Source organism: Geotrypetes seraphini, chromosome 14, assembly GCF_902459505.1.
Source record: "Geotrypetes seraphini chromosome 14, aGeoSer1.1, whole genome shotgun sequence".
NCBI classification, from domain to species: Eukaryota; Metazoa; Chordata; class Amphibia; order Gymnophiona; family Dermophiidae; genus Geotrypetes; species Geotrypetes seraphini.
In genome coordinates, this window is record NC_047097.1 from 11059991 (window position 1) to 11078532 (window position 18542).

Consider the following 18542-nt stretch of genomic DNA (forward strand, 5'->3'; position numbering starts at 1 on the left):
GGATAGGGACAGATTCTTCAGACTGAAGGGGACAACAGGTACGAGGGGGCATTCGGAGAAACTGAAGGGAGATAGGTTCAAAACAAATGCAAGGAAGTTTTTTTTCACCCAAAGGGTCGTGGACACTTGGAATGCGCTACCGGGGAAGTGATCAGGCAGAGTACGGTACAGGGATTCAAACAGGGATTGGACGGATTCCTGAGGGAAAAAGGGATCGTGGGATACTGAGAGAGGTGCTGGAATGTAATACAAGTATAGAAAGCTAACCAGGTAATAAGTATAGAAACCCAACCAGGTCGTGCATGTGCAAGACCAAAGGGTTAGGACTTCGATGGGAAGATAGGACTTCAATGGGAAACCAAGGTGGCAAGGGGGCCCTTTCTGGTGATTCAGACAGGTCGTGACCTGTTTGGGCCCCCGCGGGAGCGGACTGCTGGGCAGGATGGACTTATGGTCTGACCCGGCGGAGGCACTGCTTTTGTTCTTATGTTCTTGTATTTATTAGGTTCTATCCGACTACCTGGGCATAGGCACTGCTAAGCGCAATTCTGTAAATGGCGCCTAAGTGTGGCTGACACCATTTTTCTAGGGGTCAGCCAATTTGAGGGTCATTTCCAGAATCTGAGCCAAAATAAGTATATAAAGTGGGGTAGGAAAAAAGCCTCAGAACTGTGACTGCCACATTTTCATGTTCAAGATATGTCCACTATTCAATCACTGTCCAAAAAAGGAAGGAATAAACCTGTGGGTTATAATTTGGAATACTTTGCAATCGTTTTTGAGACCACACCGCCACAGTTAAAACGTTTTCAATCTCCTTTCGGTTCCCTGACGCAGTATCAAAACGTACCACGTCGGAACCTACAATCTGAGATAAATTTGTTATTTTGCATTTTCAAACCTTAAAAGAACGTGGGGAGACATGATCGAGACGTTCAAGTATCTCACGGGTCGCATCGAAGTGGAGGAAGATATCTTCCTTCTCAAGGGTCCCACGGCAACCAGGGGGCACCCGTGGAAAATCAGGGGAGGGAAACTGCACAGTGACACCAGGAAATTCTTTTTCACTGAAAGAGTGGTTGACCGCTGGAATAGTCTTCCACTTCAGGTCACTGAGGCCAGCAGCGTGCTTGATTTTAAGGCCAAATGGGATAGATACGTGGGATCTATTCACTGAGTTAGGTGGGGAAGGGTCATTGCGGTGGGCAGACTGGATGGGCCGTGGCCCTTATCTGCCGTCTATTTCTATGTTTCTATGTTTAACTGTGGGTGCACAGTACAATGAATGTTTTTGATATCAGCATGCGATGATTGGGTGGTGAGGCGCTAATCATGGGGTTCACCCCTTGTTCTTTGCCTTCATGTCTCTGAGCATAAGTTTCAATATAAATTGATATAATTCCAAGTAAATGATTTAGATTGTATGCTAGAGTGATTTTGTATCGGATTTGCACTATTCAATCACTGGCATTAAAAAAACCTCCCCAATCTTCTTTGAATGGTAGCACACTAACAAAAGTGATATTTTAAAATGCTGAAGTAACAACAATGTGTATTGCAATAGCCAAAAATCTTGTCTTAAATAGTTGAAACAGCCCATATACCCCTCTTTATACACTTATTGATTTTCTGTTTGTAACCGTGTGGTTAAATTTAATAGTGACCCATCTTTTTTTAAAGTAGGCGGCCTCCCTTTTCAAATATTCCTTCACAGTTCTAATCTAATCTAATCTAAGGCTTGGCTTTATATACCGAGTCATCATTCTGAGAAAGCTCGACTCAATTTACAATAATTAACTTAACAAATAAAAAAACATAAAAATTAAGACTAAATTTCGGGAAATTAATTTTCAAAAGTGTTTAGCAAATAAAGTAGTTTTTTAAAAGATTTGCGAAAAAACTGACGTGGTTATTATGAGAGGGAACGCAAGGGAATGGAGTTCCTGTGTTAGGAAGTTGGCAGAATGCATGGGCCTGGCATTCTCCTTCCTAAAGATCTAAGACTGTAAATAGGGCAGTTGCTGAATGGTATTGTGGGTGGGCAGGAAGGTAGGAGGTGTCCGGGGCACCCCCTCCCCCTGGTGCCCTCCTCTCCACTCCCCACTCTTTCCACGCCCCCCCCCCCCATGCCACATTCGTGCCCTCCCTTCCCACCCTCTTACCTTTTTAAATCTTCGCCAGCGTAACCAACTTCTCCAGCCTACTGCTCACACCTCTGATGTGACTTCCTGGCCCCGTGACCCAGGAGCGATTTCAGAGTCAGCCAGGACGGCGCGAGCCGCAGGCTCACGCTGGTGAAGATTTTAAAGGGGTGCGTGGGCGTGGAAGAGAGGGCGCATGGGAGCAGAGAGGTGCCAGCGCCCCCACCAAGATGCACCTGGAGTGGTCCGCCCCCCCCCCCCCTTACTATGCCACTATGGGTGGGTCACTAGTTATGGCCCATGCAATCAATGGGTCAGGGGTCTGTTCTGGTGGCGCATACCTCTGTACTCTTTTCAGTGCCAATATCTTGAGAGCGTCTGGCACTGAAAATCTGGATATAGCTTTAAATGCTGTGGCCAGCATTTTAAGAGGAACACTGACTGAGGAGCTTGAAATTTGACCTGTAGGTAAATTAGGCTATTTTTTTGTCTCTGGAAAGCCAGACTTGGTTTTCGCTCCTACACATCAGGGTTGGTCATCCGTGCTGTAAAGACTAAAGCACAATTTCAGCTGTCAGTTGGGTTGACTTGCAGCAGGAATACAAGTCATTAAAAAGATGCACATAAAAACATTTTATACAATCTATGGCATTTCCATCAATCTAAAGCCTCAACTCATAACCTGTAAAATGTCACATAGATAAAGCTCAATCTTTTCAAGGTGTAGCAATTTCATTTTGTGCACTTAAATTGCTGGTGGGACCTTCTTAGAAAATTGCGGCACATTTCCAGGGCTCGAGATATAATCCCCCGAATTCTATATATGGTGCTCAAAATTGCACACTCAATTGCATGCATAATTTAATTAAACAATGAACCAATTAATGCCAATAATTGGGCGTTAAATCAATCACTGGCGCTAGCCACAATTAAAATTTATGCATGCATCTATGTATTTGGGACTCTTTGAAGCTACCCGCATATATATTTACGTGTGATCCAAAAGGGAGGGGCATGGTTGAATGAGCCAGAAAAGAGGGGGATGTAATCCAAAAAGGATGGACATGGGCGAGTTAGGGTCGTTTCTAGAATTTGCGCATAGCGTTACAAAATAGCGCAGATCTGCACCTAATTTAGGCGTGAGTAGGGTTACCATATGGCTCCAGAAAATGGAGGGATGGATTGAGACATCTAGGTTTTACTTCCATTGTTTTCAACCTGTGTGCCTCAATCCATCTAACTTTTTCTGGAGCCATATAGGAACCCTAGGCATGAGGATTTGCACTAGGTTTCAGCTGGTGTAATACTTCACGCCTTAGTGCTGCCAGTTTGAGAATCCGGGCCTTAGTGCCAAGATCAGAAAAGAAATAAAAACTATACTCTTCAAGAAATCCCTGAAAAAGTCTTAACACCACGAGTACCTTCCTTCTTCCCATCTTCTTCCTGACTCACCGATATTACCTGATCTACTCTTTACCTTCACTAGAAATGATCAATGATCTTTTTTTGTAACCCACCTTCTATAACTCTTTTGTAATCCGCCTTGAACCGCAAGGTAATGGCAGAATAGAAATCTCTATTGTAATGTAAGGCCTGGATTCTCAAACTGGCACCAATATCGGCGGCTGCCTTAAAAATGGCCACTGACTGCGTTTCAATCCCATATCGGTGACGGTTTCAGAATTGCGCCGCCGTGAAAGATGGGTGGCGGAAATGTAGACCAGGGTTTTCTGGGCCTACATTTCCGGCGCCTATCTTCATGAGAATTGTGCCCACGTGGGCACTTCAAGTCGCCTAACGCCACTTCCGGCCTCGGCTATGCTTACTTTGGTGTTTGGCGGCCTAAGTCACCCATGTAGGCATGAATCCCGTGCCTCTTTTTCTAGGCGCTGGTATGCGCTTAGAAATCTTGGTTAAAAACATCATTTGGACAGCATGTTTAACGGAGGTATGGGTACCTATCGACACCTAGAAAATTGGCGACGGTTCAAGAATCCGGGTCTAAGTGCTATTCTGCATATGACTTCAAAATTTGAGTACCAGTTAAACAATACTGCTAGCGATCATTTTTTTGGGACCCAAATCTGGGAGCCATTTATAGAATTGAGTTCAAACTGTGCATTTGCATAAATTGGATATGTTTATTCAGAATGAGATATCCCCCTTCTTCATTGTAGCAGCAATAATCCTTACAGGAAATGGGTAACCGTATCCTCCTTTTAAAATTAAACTAGTGTATACAGCCAGCCTGCTTCAGCAGCGTAGCCAATCAGACATCTGGCACAACCGGGTGTTAAATATGATTTGATTTATAACAAACTTTTCATCCACACAGGATATTAATGTGCTTTCAAACATGGAATTTCAACGGCGTCCAATCTAAAAGAGAGCAGCTGGCCATTGTAAACTGAGGAATTCCAGTTGGAGTTCATGAAACATTATACAGGTAAAAGTCACGGGGAGAATTAGCAGCGGTGGTTACTCTTCCTGCTACTTTCCAAACCATTCAGTCATAATCAGAGTGCATAGTTGCAAGAACCTTAGAAACCTTGCTCCCGGCTCTTGCTAATCACCTAGCTTGTCTTCCTGACGCAGGCTGAGTGAAGAACAGCCCAGGCCCCCTGCCACCAGCATGGAACTTTTCTGTTATGAATTATAATAATGGAACAATGAGCTGGAACAGGTATTACAATTCCAAACTGCTAAGTTATTTCTGTCTATGCTTTCTTTAAATATTTCAATGTTTGGCTGTGGTTTTGCTTTTAGATTTTCTGCGACTTGTCTCAGCATCTATTGCTTAGTTATTGTGTTTTTGCAGGACACATAAAAATAAATCTTATCTTTGCCTTGTTTTCCCCCCAAATAGAATAAGGCTTCTAAGTTCTCTTTTGCCTTCCTATTCTGTAATCTGTTAGTAAACTGCTGAAAGTTCATAGAAATTTGGCTTTAGAAAATCTTTAGCTTCTCTATATTTTCCCTGTTTGGGATTAGTATTAAAAAAAAATTGGGGAGTGCCTTCAGTCCACACAAAATCATCAAGTCTAACACCCTCCCTACCCCCTCAAGCCACCCACCGAAGGGCTGTATTTTCAGACACATGGAAGGATGTAGAATGTCAAAGTAAGAATTGGCACCAAAATAAATATGCATGAGATAGATTTGCATCTCAAGGAGGCAGTGTATGCAAATCCATCCCATACATAGGATTGGGTGACACATTGACGAAATGGGTGGGGAACTAGCTTGGAGGTAGGCTTCAAAGGGTAGTGGTGAACGGCACCCCCTCCGAAATGATGGAGGTGATCAGTGGAGTGCCCCAGGGCTCGGTCTTGGGCCCGATCCTATTCAACATCTTTATAAGAGATTTGACAGAAGGGCTCCGAGGTAAAATAACATTATTCGCCGATGACCCCAAACTAAGCAATGTAGCGGGCAAAAGCATAACGGACAAAAATTCAATGCCCGACAACATGATGCACGACCTACTCCTACTGGAGCGCTGGTCTAGGACCTGGCAACTCAGCTTCAATGCCAAAAAATGCAAAGTTATGCACCTGGGCAGCCAAAATCCATGCAAGACTTATACCCTTAATGGCGAGATCCTAACAAGAACGGTAGCAGAATGAGACTTAGGGGTGATCGTCAGTGAGGACATGAAGGTTGCCAATCAAGTGGAGCAAGCTTCATCCAAGGCAAGACAAATCATAGATTGCATACGCAGGGGTTTCGTCAGCCGTAAGCCTGAAGTCATTATGCCATTGTATAGATCCATGGTGAGGCCCCACCTGGAATACTGTGTGCAGTTCTGGAGGCCGCATTATCGCAAGGATGTGCTGAGACTGAAGTCGGTCCAGAGAATGGCCACCAGGATGGTCTCGGGACTCAAGGATCTCCTGTACGAAGAACGGCTAGATAAATTACTGCTATACTCGCTCGAGGAGCGCAGAGAGAGGGGAGACATGATCGAGACGTTCAAGTATCTCACGGGCCGCATCGAAGCGGAGGAAGATATCTTCTTTTCCAGGGGTCCCACAGCAACAAGAGGGCATCCGTGGAAGATCAGAGGTGGGAAACTGTGCGGTGACACCAGGAAATTCTTTTTCAGTGAAAGGGTGGTTGATCGCTGGAATAGTCTTCCACTTCAGGTGATTGAGGCCAGCAGCATGCCTGATTTTAAGGCCAAATGGGATCGACACGTGGGATCTATTCACAGGGTAAAGGTAGGGGAGGGTCATTAGGGTGGGCAGACTGGATGGGCCAGGGCCCTTATCTGCCGTCTATTTCTATGTTACTCATGGTAGATATCCTGAAAACCTGACCTGGCTCTGGCTCTCGAGGACCGGAATTGCCTACCCCTGCCCTAGGGCATTGCAGGAAAGTTAACTCCCTAGACTTTCCTGCAATGCCCTAGGGCACACCCAACTTATATTTTGGTGTCTTTTAAGGATATTTTGCCTTGGGGTTTTTGCTAATCAGGACATCCTACTCATAATGTAAAAAAAAAAAAAAAAAAAAAGTCCCTCTCATAGCTATTTTTAAACAGGAAAAATGGAATTTCCTTGTAGAAAATATGTGAGAAGGACATTCTTGTGCTGAAAATGTCCATAATGAACAGCCATTTTCCAAAATGAAACATCAAAAATATGAATGTCAGGAAAGCAGGCAAAAAAAAAATTGTCTAGCATCATTTGTATAAATCCCTACAGAGCAGAGGGGCAGCCTAGTGGTCAGGACAGTAGACTTTAAACAATGAGACCCAGGTACAAATCCCACCTTAATTCCATGTTATGTTATTGTAAGTTCTCTAGGAACAGATCAAAATATGCTGTACCTGAAGGTACATCACTATAATAGCCTTCATGCTTGCAGGTGGCTTATAAATTCAGGTACAATAGATGTTTCTATATTCCTAGAGGTCTCACATAGTTCTTTCCTTTTTTATTATTATTTTTTTTTTAATTGTAACTTTTCAACCTACTTGCCTTTTGTATCTAATATTGTTTTTCTGTTTGCATTAGGCATAGTTAGATTGTGAGCCTTCGGGACAGTAAGGGAATTTTTTAAGTACCTTCTTACTTCTCATTTATAATCTTAATGTATACTTTCTTCAAACCGCTTAGAACCTAACGGATGTAGCGGTATATAAGAAATAAATTACATTACATTACATAAGAGCATAAGAATAGCCTTATTGGGTCAGACCAATGGTCCATCAAGCCCAGTAGCCCGTTCTCACTAGTACCTGGCCAAAACCCAAGGAGTAGCATTATTCCATGCTACCGATCCAGGGCAAGCAGTGACTTCCCCCATGTCTTTCTCAATAATAGACTATGGACTTTTCCTCCAGGAACTTGTCCAAACCTTTCTTAAAACCAGCTACACTATCCCTGTTTATATATACTTGTTAATTTTTATGTAAACCACTTAGACTTTAAAATAGGCAGTATATCAAATTGAAATAAATTTGAAACTTAAAACTTAAAGTGGGAGTCACATCTGGCTCAAAGTCTACTGCACTGATCGCTACGCTACTCCTTACACTTGGTTGCTGCTCAATTAGGAATGGCCTTAATACTGAAGCTGTCATGGAGCCTAGAATCCATTGTCACTTTCACTTCTTAGGAGGGGATCAGTAACCACTGGGAGATGAAGGAAGGGTCATGCCTTCATCCCTCTAGTGATCAGCTGCTCAATCAAGGCAACTTGTACCCGGGACATGACTTGAAAAAGATCTAAATGCAAACTTGGGACCTAGGTGGGCCACTGTTGGAAACAGGATACTGGGCTTGATGGACCTTCAGTCTGTCCCAGTACAGCAGTTTTTATGTTGTTATGTGAGCCAAGTATAGGACAATCAAGCCATTGTGACATCACTGATGAGTTTGGCTCTTAGGCATTGGTGAAATGAGACATTATGACATCACAATCTCAGCTGTGGAATGTTGCTATTCCCTGGGTTTCTGCCAGGTATATGGGACCTGGGTTGGCCACTGTTGGAAACAGGATACTGGGCTTGATGGACCTTCAGTCTGTCCCAGTACAGCAGTTCTTATGAGCCAAGTATAGGACAATCAAGCCATTGTGACATCACTGATGAGTTTGGCTCTTAGGCATTGGTGAAATGAGACATTATGACATCACAATCTCAGCTGTGGAATGTTGCTATTCCCTGGGTTTCTGCCAGGTATATGGGACCTGGGTTGGCCACTGTTGGAAACAGGATACTGGGCTTGATGGACCTTCAGTCTGTCCCAGTACAGCAGTTCTTATGAGCCAAGTATAGGACAATCAAGCCATTGTGACATCACTGATGAGTTTGGCTCTTAGGCATTGGTGAAATGAGACATTATGACATCACAATCTCAGCTCTGGAATGTTGCTATTCCCTGGGTTTCTGCCAGGTATATGGGACCTGGGTTGGCCACTGTTGGAAACAGGATACTGGGCTTGATGGATCTTCGGTCCATCTTATGTTCTTAAAAACATTCTTCTTTTTTGCCTTGGACATTTCTTCCAGTTCCATTATCACTAAAAAACATCCTAATTTTGGGCCCATCCGAGTCCACGCCTCCAACATACCCCCTTGCTATTTGGGCAAACCGCAGTGCAAAACGTCCAAAATCTGCATTTCTAAAATCACGATTTGAACATTTTCAGCAGATGGATTTTTGGGGTGGGCCATTTTGAGCACCATAGCCCAGGGGTAGGCAATTCCGTTCCTCAAGAGCCGGAGCTAGGTCAGGTTTTCAGGATCTCCACCATGAATATGTATGCGATGGATTTGCATGCACTGCCTCCTTGAGATGCAAATCTGTCTCATGCTTATTTATTGTGGATATCCTGAAAACCTGATCTGGCTCTTGAGGACCAGAATTACCTACCCCTGCCATAGCCAATTGTCTTCAAGTAAATGGAAATCAATCTAATTATACTTGTTGCAATGAAGCTACTCTTTATCAAACTTAATAATCAAAATGATTATTATTCAATGCAATAACTGATGCCTCAATCCTAGGGGCGACCATTTGAAGCTTTAGAGCAGGGGTCTCAAAGTCCTCCAGTCGGGTTTTCAGGATTTCCCCAATGAATATGCATGAGATCCGTGTGCATGCACTGCTTTCAATGCATATTCATTGGGGAAATCCTGAAAACCCGACTGGATTGCGGCCCTTAAGGAGGGACTTTGAGATCCCTGCTTTAGAGCTTGCCCCATCTTGTTGCAACTCTCTGATATGAAAACAAATAGTTGACTCAACCAAGGGAAAAATTAACTGCAATATAAAGGGCCTCTCCCATAATTTAACACGAAAATAAGCCACCCCTACTGCCACAAAGAATCAAACAATCCATGGACTGAAAGGATTACTAGGAGCTCTGGCAGGGTATAACCTGTAACACAAAGATACCTACTCCCCCCCCCTCCCCAAAGGATACCTCTGAGTTACACCCACACCAGAAAGTCCTCAGGCAGTGTCAAAAGAGCTCAAAATAGAAAGCTGCTACTAATGGAAGATTCCTTCATTAAAGGATTCATGGGACAGAAGAGGTTAAATCCCTCCCTACCCTCTGCCAACAGGAAAACAAACCAACTTTTAGTGAAATCAGGAAAAAAAAGGAGTTTAAAACTGATGTTATTATCTATCAGGAAGCAAATGACCCGGTGTGATAGAGTCCAGTCTGGGTTTTCCTGGAACTCTATGCACATTCACCCAGACATTCACAAAAACACTTTATAAGGTGCAACAAAACTTTTATGCTTCTTCAGACCTGAGCCTGTTTCCTCACAGATTTAATTTTTAGACCATTAATTCAGTTCCACATGTCAGTCTTCATTTATCACAAGACTACTCAGTCCCGTCACTGAGTTCCACAATATTCAAATGATATGGTTGGATTACCTTAGCCAGCACCTTTAACATCCAAGTCTTCAATCCATATAACAGGCTTCTCATCCTGCCAGTCATTCTCTCACAGTCTCTCTCTGTAATCCTTTTGTCAGCTGTCAATTTGGCACTTTCAAAAGCTTTCCCTTCCTGGGATCCCTTCTAGCCCACCACTGGGAAAGGTTTCTCTGTGAAGGCTTCTTCTTTAGGGTCTTTCCCTCTAGGACCTCACTGATTAACTTCTTGGTAGGGCACCTTGTCCTTCTTTCTAGCTGAGTCCTGCCCCTCTGCTTCAGCTGGACTGCATCATTCTCCCAATGTGCCTCAGGACTGAGCTACAGAGGCTCAGTGCCTTCTGGGACATGGAGTCCACTTGCTCTTGGGCTAGCTCCCCTTGCTTCCCAAAGGCACATGTGCAGAACTGGTGAGGGAGGATCCCTGACCCCCGCACACCTGGCTAGAAATAAATACAAAGAGGTTTCTAAATTTGGGGAGAGAGACTTCAACCCATGGGAAACCATTAAATTGACAGATAGGTACCTATTTGCACTAGGCACTATTCTATAAGGTACTGTCTAGGTGCCATAATGACTAACTGCCAGAGTGTATACACATGGGTGGAGCATGTCTCCAATGTACATGTGTAATTTACAGAATATAAAAATAAAGTTACCCTATGCATCTCCACAGAGTTAACACATGAGCAGTTACCAACGCCTATTTAGTAGATGCTAAGAACTCCCATGTTGATTCTATGGGCTAGATTCACTAACCCCCGATTCCGTGTCTGATCCGTGCCTGCATGGAAATGGGGACGATCGTTGACACGCCCCCCCTCTCACCGCACGGACCACTAGAGAGCGATCCTGACGCATGCGCAGACCATCTGTAGATGGTCTGCGCATGCGTCCAAGAGCCGCGACTTTTCTATTTTTTATTTTTTTAACTTTTACTTTTAAACAGCCCAGCAAGCCCGTGGTTGTAACCTGCTTTAAACCCGCGGGTTCAAACCACGGGCTTACAGTGCAGGGAAGGGCAGGAGATCAGGGTTGAGACGGGCAGAGAGCAGATATGGGCAGAGAAGCAGGGCGGCAGAAGGCAGGGCGGTTGGAAAGGAGCTCAGCCACTGGTCCTCAGCAGTCGCTTACTTTGGATCGGCCAGCCCAGTCGGTGTTGCTTTTTTTATTTTAGTGAATCGCTCCCTTCCTGCTTTGCATGCCGATTCCCCTCATTAGCATACACGGATCAGGATGGGATCATTACACAGGTAAGTGAATTGGGTCGCAAAGGGCTCGCAAACCGATTGGTTTGCTTTATGAATCTAGCCCTATGTTAGCCAATTAGCACATGTTAAGTATAATTAATGTACTAGTTGGTTAACACTTCCATAGCCACTCTCTGTCTATGACACACTTCATCCCCAAAATATATTTTTTTAAATCAGTGATGCACAGTTAATGCACGCAAAACATTTAAACATGTTTCTGTGTACCGGAAACAGAGACAAATGAAGGCAGATAAAGACCATATGGCCTTTCCAGACTGCCATACATGTCATCAATGTTAAATTAATCTATAAGGCTAAAAAATTCGATCATGTCACACCCCTACTTAAGAAAGCCCACTGGCTCCCAGTAGCACATAGAATAGTATTTAAACAATGTTTACTCATTTTTAAAGCTTTAGAACACAAAACTCCAGCCTTTATATTTGGACTTTTAATACCCTATACTACCTCTAGATCTCTTAGATCTCAAGACCAGCAACTTTTAGTAATTCCCTCACTAAAAGTTATCAACACAAGGCGTAACACTATCTTTTCCATAACAGCCCCTCAATCTTGGAACAATCTTCCATTGTACCTAAGACAGGAAAAAAACTTAACAAAATTTAAGTCAGAACTTAAAAGTTTTCTATATATTAATAACTAATTCTTCTTTTTTTCTTTCCGCATCTATAACTTAAAAGGTCAATTGTCTTTGTGCCCCTTCCTATTGTTTTTCCCCTGAATTTAATTAAATATTTTAAAATTTGAATTAATGATTTTATTATCGAATGTAACCATTAAATAATTTTCCTTATGTTTCATTATAATCTATTCAAATACCCTTTAAATGTAATGTTATATGTGTATTTGTATTTTAGATAATCGTTTGTTTAATTTAATAATTGTAAATGTGTTACCAACTATTTTATTTGTACATCGCCTTGAATTTTGAATAGGCGATAAATCAAAAATACTTAATAAACTTGGAAATAAACTTGGATCTTCCTCTCCCTTCGAGATCTCATGTACTTATCCCAAGCTTTCTTGAATTCAGATATATTTTTTGTCTCCACTGCCTCCACTGGGAGGCTGTTCCACGAATTCACCACCACATATTAAGAGCTTAATGCCTTTTAATAAAAGAGCTCAAAAAAGACTTCTTTTCAGAATACCACACCTGTGTGTATAGTGTCTTTTGTTGTTACAAAATATTATGCCTTTGGCCCTAGAGTAGATTAATATTCTCCTCCTTCCCCTCCCCCATCCATCTCTGCAAGTTCATGTCAGATTTTCCGTATAGCTCAGGAGGGTATTTATTTATTTAAAAAAAACTTATACCCCGCTTAAACCTAAGCAGTTCACAAGATACATACACAGTTTTAAAAAACAATACAATGAATATTTTTTTAAAAAAAACCTCTCCATCAGTATTATTGAGGTGAGCAGCTTTCAAGAAAAGGCCTCTGTAAATAAAGTCATTTTTAACACCTTTGTAAGGGGTCCTTTTATCAAGCTGCGGTAGGGGTTCAACGCGCGTAATACTGCGCGTTAAACCGCCTGCCGCGCTAACCGCTGACGCCTGCATTGAGCAGCCGTTAGTTTTTTAGCCGGCCGCGGGGCTTAGTGCATGATGAAATGTCCGACGCGCTAACCCCGCTAGCGCGGCTTGATAAAAGGACCCCTAAATCTCTGAATGTCAAAGAGTGTCCTAAGTCCTCCTTTTCCAAAACTGCGATAGCAGTGTCTAGCACGGGGAGCCGCGCTGAATGGCCCGCGCTACTCCCGACGCTCACTGAGTTCTTGTGAGCATCGGGAGCAGCGCGGGCCATTCAGCGCAGCTCCCTGCGCTAGAAACTGCTATCGCAGTTTCGTAAAAGAGGGGGTAAGTGACCCTGTCAGATTATTCCATAGTAGCACCCCTGCCACTGAGATTACTGAAACCCTCGTTTTTGCATAATATACTATAGGCTTGTCCACCTTTCACTAGTGTCCCCTCAGACCTCAGGGCTTGACCTCGATATATTTCCAGCACCTGAGTCAGATACCAGGGGATAGAGACTTGGGTGACTGTGAACCTTCTCTGTCAGATGCGTATGCAGAACAGGGGTTGCATTTGAATTTTCTGCACATCTCTTAATTGCTGGAATAGTAAAAAAAAAAATAAATAAATACCCCCCCCCACAAAAAAGCCCAACAACAGTATTTCAATGCTCCCTGCTGTAAAAGCACACAGTACACAACCTTGAACTTCACTCCCAAGGAAAGAAACGCAAGAAATAGTAATCAGCCTCATTTTCTCATAATCAGATCCATTATCTTGTATAAATGCAAGTTTGCTGTTTGTTAAAAAAACAAACAAAAAAAAAAAAAAAAACACACAACAACAAAAACCCAGTTTGTGATGCATGCCTACTTCCAACACAATTATTTGTCAATAGAAGACAAACTAAAGAAGGGGGAAAAAAAGAAGATTGGACGTTGAATACTGTCTTTATTGCATCTGTGAATGAAACAAAAGCAGTGCATTAGACATGAACACAAAGAAAACTGCAAAACTTTGCAGGTTATACCACTTTTTTTTTTTTGTTTTTTTATTAGATCAGCATTAGACTTAAACTGAAATGTTGTAGTGCTTGAGCTGTCAGACACGGGAAGGGGTAAAACGCGGACCTCACGGACCTGACGGACCTTGCGGATTTAAACCCGTACGGCCTTAAAAATCTGAGGTCCGTGTCGGTCCGTGTCCGTGGCGCTTGTAGTTTCTGTCGCTGACAGACCTTGATGAGATTTTAGCGCTGACGGATCCGTCTCAGCAAAGGGAGGGAAAAGTGGTAGGATCCGTCAGCGCTAAAAATCTCTTCCAGGTCTGTCAGAGCCAGAGACTAGTGCTGGAGTTTGGAGACTTCTTTTCCCCGCTCTCTTGGCTTCTGCTCTGCCGCTCCAGCACTAGTCTCTGGCTCTGACAGACCTGGAAGAGATTTTAGCGCTGACGGATCCTACCACTTTTCCCTCCCTTTGCTGAGACGGATCCGTCAGCGCTAAAATCTCATCAAGGTCTGTCAGCGACAGAAACTACAAGCGCCACGGACACGGACCGACACGGACCTCAGATTTTTAAGGCTGTATGGGTTTAGATCCGCGAGGTCCGTCAGGTCCGCGTTTTACCCCTTCCCGTCAGACACCAAGTGGCTCCTTGTTTTGCCTTTATAGCAGAAGAAAAGATCTGTGATTTTGAAAGCAAATGAACTGGAATACTTGCACATTGATTCAATAAAAGTACCGTATTTTCATGCCTATAACGCGCACACGTGTACAACGCGCACAGGGGTATAGCGCGCGGGAACAAGGGATTTATGTAAGAAGATTTTGGTATAGCGCGCCCACGCGTATACCGTGCGTGCTCCTCATTTTGTTTCCCAGGTTTTCTATTGTAACATAGAAACATAGAAATAGACGGCAGATAAGGGCCCACGGCCCATCTAGTTTGCCCACCTTAATGTCCCTCCCCTACCTTTGCCATGTGAAGAGATCCCATGTGCCGATCCCATTTGGCCTTAAAATCAGGCACGCTGCTGGCCTCAATCACCTGTAGTGGAAGACTATTCCAGCGATCAACCACTCTTTCAGTGAAAAAGAATTTCCTGGTGTCACCTCGTAGTTTCCCGCCCCTGATTTTCAACGGATGCCCTCTTGTTGTCGTATTGTTGTTGTTGTTGTAATGCATTCTATTGTGATGCGGTGTTTTCTGTCTTGCTGGCGCCCTCCTCCATCTTCCTGCATCGTTCGCTGAAAGCCGCGGGCAGCGGATCCTATGTCCCTCTTGCGGCTGACCCAGCAGTGTTCCTCTGACGGTTCGTGGGGGGCAGTGTTTGCGGGTGGGGGGGGGGGCGATGCTGCGGGGGGACTCGCAAATCAAGTCAATGCTCGGTTTGCGAATCACGATTTGTGAAAATGTTTTGCTCGTCTTGCAAAACACTCGCAAACCGCGGTTTGACTGTAGTCCATTTTTATGGCTGGTGTGGTAGCTATGCAATGAGGTGCCCTACGAAGGACTGGGATTTCGTTCCCAGTCTAGAACTCTGTTCCTTTGGCTGACGGAGGCTAGAGATGCTAGGGAAGCAGCATTAACAGTGCCTGAGAGAAGGAAGGTTCAGTCGTTGCTCTTTGGCAACAACCTCCTGGCAGATTTAAGACCTTCCAGAAGGAGGCAGCCAAGAACTGATATTGGGATGTCTGGGACCAGCGGAAGTGGAAAGGGGCTCAAAATAGGGGGGAAACCCCAGGGTAGTTGCAGATAAAAGCTTATTAATTCACTGTAGTCCGATACAGAGACTGGCTAAGGTAAAATGACAAGTCCAGTGGAGCAGAAATAAAAATCTGCTATGCTAAAAATAGATTTTTTTATTTTTTTTTTTAAAAGAACATTTTCAACAATTGTAAAAGGAGGTACAGGGTCAGTTTTCATCCTTAAGTCTGTTCCTTATCTCAGAAACTTGACAGCTTTACAGCAGCTTAAGGTAGCATTTACTCAGACAACAGAAGACTAGAACAGCTGTGAGCGTCTAAAGTCGGTGACCTGATACCATTCCCTGCAATGATTACCATGCGGAAAGGCTGGAATTAGAAAACCCGTCAGGTTGCGTACAGCGAACAGAATGTTTCTCCACCAGGGGAAACCTTTCTGAGGAGTTTGAAATCAGAGTAGCTCTGAGCTTCCCACAAGCATCTGTGGTTTTACCTGGTGGATAGAGTTTGAGTTTAGCGAGCCAAAGCTTAACCGCTGTATTATAAATAACATCCTGCTGGCATTTCTCCACATTGTTGAAGATCAAGAGATATTTAAAGAGAGTTATGTGTTTTCCAGTTGACAGTGAACACATAACTCACGTAGGCATGGATTTTCAGAACTCGCGCCGTTTAACTTACGAAGCAAATTTTATCCACATAGGAAGAAACCGATGGGAAAGAACAATGGCGGAGCCACCACTTATGTATATACAGCTCCATTTTAGACAGAATGCAGAAACTGGAACGGAGACGTCCAGATTGGGACGTGTCAAATGACAGTAGACCATCGATCTTGACCACTGTCTTATTGCCAAGTAAAGATCATTCTAAATGATAACAGATTGATCCAGGGAAGATTTTGCACATCAAACTTAACGTTATGATAAAGTTTGAACGTGGAGTGGTGCATCTGAGGATCAATTACGCATTCCTTGAGGCCTGGTTCTCAATCGAATGAGGCTTGGTTGTCGCGTTCAGTGTTAAGGCATTGGTTGTCTCCTTGTGATGTATGTTTTTGTCAGTTTCAAAATCTATTTTTCATCTATCGGGGGTTTTTTTTAACAGTTGTTGGGAGTAGTATATCTTTATAGCCTCTAGGATGGCTTTTTTTATATTCTTCATGCAGTTCCTTCCATTTGGACCTGTCACTGTTAAGCCTGGATTAGTACCATTTACTTTCCTTAGTTCTTAAGTCGTCGGTAAACCTGGGGGAGGAGTATTTGCAGGAATAGTATTTGATCTCCTTGACTGGTGCTAGCCCTTCGTATAGGGTTTTTACCTCAGTGTGCCTGTTCGTGGCAGCCTTGTCAACAGATTTGGAATTGGGTTTTAATGTTCCCACTAGCTTGCAGAGGCCTGTGGAGAGATCCTCTTTGATAGCGACATTTGTTGTACATCTTCATATGTTGGATTTGCTTCCTGGTTGACAGCTGATTCATTGTGCAGGTGTGGTTGAATGTGATGAAATGGTGATCAGACCAGGGCACTCCTGGGTGGAAAGCTATCTACACCAGCATTCATGTTTGTGCTGTAATGCAGCTTGCCATTGTTTGTGCAAGCAGCATTATTCCATTTCCATATTAATGAGCTGCTTTGCAAGCACTTGCATGCTACGAGGCTCATTAATTTTACTGCAAGTTTTTGCATTACAGTAGCATTATCACAGATTATTAAGTTATGTTAAGTACTATTTGATAGGGATGTGCATTCATTTAAAATAACATGGGAAAAGTCAAATGGCATTTCATGTCTTTTTTTTTTTCCTGAAATGACAAGGCAAAAAGAAAAAAAAAGTTCAGATTTTTACATATATTATTCATGGTTCATAGTCAGTCGCGCACAAGACACCAGCGCTCCGACAATGGAGGGTAGACAATTCAGCGCAAGACACCAGCACGCCGCATGAAAACTTAGTTTTAAAGAGCTCCGAAGCAGGGTGTGAGTGGGGAACCCCCCCCACTTTACTGCATAGTGTTCACACTGCTGTTGGGGGGGGGAGGGTTGGGGGTTGGAACCCTCCATTAAAGAGAAAACAGAACTTTTTCAGATTTTTTTCATGAAAAGTTCTGTTTTCTGTATAATGTGGGGGGTTGCACCCCCCCACACACCCCCAACAGCAGCACGAACAGTATGCAGTAAAGTGTGTGGGGGGGGGGTTCCCCACCCACACCCCCGTCGGAGCTCTTTAAAACTAAGTTTTCCCGCAGTGCGCTTGTGTCTTGCGCCAAATTGTCAGTGCGCGATTGTCCCATCACCATTATTCATAATACATGCTATTTGCAACAAGGGTGCATGCATGAATAGCACAAGCCATACACACAGGCCCTGATTCCATAAATGGCATCTAACTCCTAGGCGCCATTAGACGCGATTGTCAATCATCCACTGGGCGCCCTTTATAGAATCGCATCTAAGCATTTTTAGGCACGGGTAGGTGTTAAATCCTTAGGTGCACTGCCATTTAGGCCAGGGTTTTAGTGGCCCAAATGGCGTAGCGAGGGTGGCACCCCTCCTTGGCTTCTTCTCTGCCCCCATTCCTTCCCAGCCCACCCCAGCCGCGTGTGCATGCCCATGCCCCTTCCTTTCCCCGTACCTGCTTAGCATCCCCAGCATGAGCAGCATCTCTAACTTGCTGCCCGTGCAGGCGTCGGTTCTCCCTATGACCTCACTTCCTAGTCTCGGAACCAGGATATAACAGGTTGGAGCTATTGCTCATGCCGGCAAAGAGCTAGAGGGAGGGAGGAGTGAGAAGTAGCAGGGGGCGGAGAAGGAGAAGTGCCGGTGCCCCCAGTAAGATAGCGCCTGGGGCAGTCCACCCCCCTGACCCCCTTACTAGGCCATTGAATGTGCCTAAGTCATTCCACACCCTGAATCTGCCCCTAACCATGCCTACTTGCTGATAGGCACCTCAGTGTAGACGCCTACCTCAAAGTGGTAGGCGACTAGCAAGTTGGGCGCCTACCG

The 18542-nt window shown here is 44.0% G+C and overlaps 1 long non-coding RNA gene across 2 annotated transcripts in view; it reads right to left on the reverse strand.

Moving 5' to 3' along the window:
- Positions 1-10395, reverse strand: part of LOC117348037 — an 86979-nt gene extending 76584 nt beyond the window's left edge. For both annotated transcript variants that reach the window (XR_004536895.1, XR_004536896.1), the window contains exon 1: positions 10040-10395. This is a non-coding gene — a long non-coding RNA (uncharacterized LOC117348037). The remainder of the gene's footprint in view (positions 1-10039) is intronic.
- Between the last annotated feature and the right edge of the window lie 8147 nt (positions 10396-18542).